The following is a 3,891-nucleotide window of genomic DNA, read 5'->3' on the forward strand; positions in this document are numbered from 1 at the left end:
AGATGAAGCTACTACCAAGGGGGAGTCTGTTGGTGCAAGATGTCAGTAGTTCAGTGTCTAGTGTCTGTAATCGAGTCGTTTGGATTTGAGTTTGTATGTAAGCGAAGTTGCTAACAAGTTCGCTGATATAGGCGAACTTGTTAGACAAGCGAAGTTAGGGACAACTTCGCCTGAACATGCCAGGCGAAGTTGTCGTGATTATATAAACTTAGGTTACGGCTTAAGTTTTATATAATTCAACGAGTTTCAGTTTTAGTAACGAGTCAGAGAGTCCTGTAATCAGTGATTGATATCACGTGTTTAAGGTTGCAATATAACGAGTATTTGTTTATTGTAACGTGTGTTCGATTGTGTTAACTCGTATCGTTTTCTACGCTCGTAACGTCTTACGTAGGGATTCCGCACCTACGTAGAACGAGATATCTCGTGTAGATCCGGCTGGGAACCTACAAGCAATGTAAGAGTGACACATAAGTTTTTATAGTAGGCAATTATATCAATAGTTAAATAATAATAATAATAATAATTTAAATTGTCCCTCTTGTTATCATACATCTCTTTCTATAGCTCAACGATTTCCTCTTTGATCATCGCTTTTATAGCGCAGAAGACTTTAATAGCAGCTTTCAAATCATCCCATCTTCTTCGAACTCAGTTCCTAAATATCCAATAGTTGGAGAAAAACGACTTAAGTTCCAAGTTTAATTGATGATAGTCGTTTCAATGTCACACACTCTTTTATCTAATAATTTGAGAATACATCCAAATCCTTAGACATGCTTGCTTGTCGAGTTTCTTCTTAACTACAATTCCTTTTCCCCCACTAATGACTTTAGCAACACTCACAACCAACTTGTGCGTCTACATTGATGCTCACACCATTAATGGGCAAACATAGATCTTAGTATGTAACACATCCCACAAACAACTCAAAAATATATATAACACAAGTCCCTACAAATCTAAGTTAATTAGTTAATATCTTGAAAACAACATAGGTTTATTTGATTTCTATCATGTGTATCAGTATTAAAATCATTGAATGAAAGGTAAAATTAAATAAACAACAGAGTGAGGTTATTCATGTAACATTTGAAGACATTTACATTTACATGTGGCATGCCACATTCAAAACATTAAGCACCATGTCGTAAAAAAAAAAAAAAAAAAAAAAAAAAAAAAAAAAAAGATAATGAAATAAGTTTGATGACTAAAAACGGTCTTCCCAATTTCTCATGATGTTCATGTTATACAAAAAGCAAGCAGCAAGAAGACAAAATTGTTTCCTTGCTTGCACTCACTCACTCTATGGCCACCAACCACCACCACCTGCCACTGCACCATGTGTTACACTAATCCACTCCCATCATCACCAACACCCTCCTCACGTCCACCAATACCCACCACCCCAAACCCATCAAGAGAACCCCACCGTCTCCTCCCTCATCCACCGCATCTCCGCCCTCCTCCTTCGCCGCCGCAAACAGTCACCAGTATCCCTCCGTGACGCCGCCGCCCGCACCATCCAAACCCACTTCCGATCCTACCCACCTTCAACACCTCGCACGCATCAAATCAGCTCTCAATCGCCTCAAATCCTCCCTTTCAACCCAAACCCACTTCCGTCCTCACACCATTTCTCGAGACTCCATGAGTTTGCTCATCAAACTCGATTCTATTCAGGTAATTAAGTGATCGATTTATAAATAAATAAATAAATAAGCCATCAATTACTTTAGGGTTTTTTTTATTTCAGGGGAGTGATCCGATGATCAGAGACGGTAAACGGTCAATTAGTCGAGAGCTGATTCGATTCATGGAGTTAATTGACGAAATGCGTATCAAGAAAGAAAAACTGATTTCGGTTAAAAGTGTAGGGTTTGGTAATTCTAGGGTGTTTGGGTATCAAGAAAGAAAATTTCTTGAGAATTTGAAAGATCGGGTCGATGAAAGGTTGAATCTTGAAAACGGGTCTAGTGTTTCTCAAATTAGAAAAGGGGAGTTGGGGGAAAGTCAAGGAAAAGTGAAGAAAAATGTAAGCTTTGATGAAAATGGGGATGCTTATAGGCTGTTTAAAAGCAGTCGTGACAGGACTGATGATGAAGAAGTTGAAGTTGAAGAAGACGAGTCTTCGGAATTGAGTGGAAATGAGATGGATCCAAGAAAGAATTTGAGAACAAGAGTTCATCATAGATTCAAAAAGAATCATCAGCCTGATCAAGAAGAGGACGATGATAAAGGTGATAGTTTTGTGTTCTCTGCTCCATTGACTGCTAAAATGGAGTACTGAGTTGACTCAGTTAGACTTGGAAGGGCTATTAGTATTATATTGAAAGGTATTTCTTCTAGTATTTGATTGTTTGATGTTATATGGTTTTGAAGTTGGTAGGATCTATTCTAACTGAGTTATGTTAATGGCTCGATTCGAGCTCTCATGTAGAGCTCAAAGATGTTTTTGTGTGGATTTCGTCTTGACTAATCAGTTGCTTTAATCCTTAATCTGTTTGCGGATCTTATTTACCCGTAGCATGGCTCGTCTTGTTAAATTGGCCGTATGTTCAAAGGTTCCTAAACTATAAAGACAAATCTAAGGGTGGTGCATTAGTAGGCATGAGATAACGCTTTAGGATAGGCCTCATGTTTGAATCTTGTTTCTGTTGGTTTTCTATCATAACCTGATCCCGTGGTTTGTAGGGACTATTTATATAATTAGGGACATAATGATTCTAGAATAACAGTTGTTATGAATTGAGAATCTATCTCATACTTATAATATAAAAATCATATGTTTCACAACTTTTACAATTTTGGGATATAAGCCTAACTTGTGTTAAGTGTTAACTTTACTTGTTTACCCTTATGGTATTAAATGGACTATTTATGTAATTAAGTCTATTTTCTTTCCAGGGACTATGTGTGTATAGTATATTACACAAAATTAAAATTGATAAGGAAAAAAAAACAAACAAATACCCACAATCTGTTTCCTCTTCCTCGAAGCACCAAAACCGCAATGACCATCATTAAAGGCTCTAGTTCGTGACCTCCCGTTCGATTCCCATAAAAGTTGACATCAGCAGCAGAAACACTCTCGGAGATTGCTAGGGGTTCCATCAAAATTCTTCAAGAATTTGTAATTCTATGAACAAAATATATGTGTGTACTTCTGTTCCGTACGTTATTGTTGGACAGGACGCTGGTTTCTTGTTCTGTTTTGGGATTTTTTTTGCTTCCGTCTCTCTTTATTTTTTTCTATTTTTTTTTTGGGGTGGGTTGGGTTACTAATTCTTCATGAAGAGCACAAAAGCTGGTTCAAAATGTGAGTGTGGTGGATCAATTATGGGGTGTTTGGGATTGCTTATTTTTATTAACTTATAACTTATTAACTTTTTGAAAAGTAATAAGGTGTTTGAGATTGTTTATATTGTGAGAGGAAAAAAATTATAAGTTACAATGCTATAACTTATTAACTTAATAAAAAGTTATAAGGAGTTAAAAATAAGGAATCCCAAACACCCCAAGATGTGAAGTGTGTTCTTCCGTTAGCTCTTCACCACCAACTTCAAAGTTCAAACTGATACTCAACAAGTTGAAAAACTAGCAATGCCCAAGCCATTTAGCAATGATGTCAACTTAGAGTTGAGGGACCTCCTAATATGTCATTCAACTCGAATATGGGCATTGAATCGGCCTAGTTACCTCTAAACAAGGTTATACGATATAATTACCCAAACACGCTTCTGAATACTACTCGTTCAATCTATTTAACGAAATGAGTTAAAACAGGTGGTGAATGATTAACATGTAAATGGACTGTGAGCAATTTGTAATAGTATGTAAACTGGTCCAACAAGTTGGTGGATTTACCTTATGATATGCACTAGCTTATAT

The 3,891-nt window shown here is 36.8% G+C and overlaps 1 pseudogene across 1 annotated transcript; it reads left to right on the forward strand.

The window, feature by feature from the left end:
• Positions 1-1,238: 1,238 nt before the first annotated feature.
• LOC143561632 (uncharacterized) lies at positions 1,239-2,290 on the forward strand (annotated as a pseudogene). Its single transcript, XR_013140345.1, has 2 exons — positions 1,239-1,683; positions 1,757-2,290. The product of XR_013140345.1 is annotated as an uncharacterized LOC143561632 (transcript).
• The last annotated feature ends 1,601 nt before the right edge of the window (positions 2,291-3,891 follow it).

The sequence above is a fragment of the Bidens hawaiensis genome, unplaced genomic scaffold, assembly GCF_021521415.1.
Source record: "Bidens hawaiensis isolate Kalapana, Puna unplaced genomic scaffold, B.hawaiensis_p1.1 tig00020764_1, whole genome shotgun sequence".
NCBI classification, from domain to species: Eukaryota; Viridiplantae; Streptophyta; class Magnoliopsida; order Asterales; family Asteraceae; genus Bidens; species Bidens hawaiensis.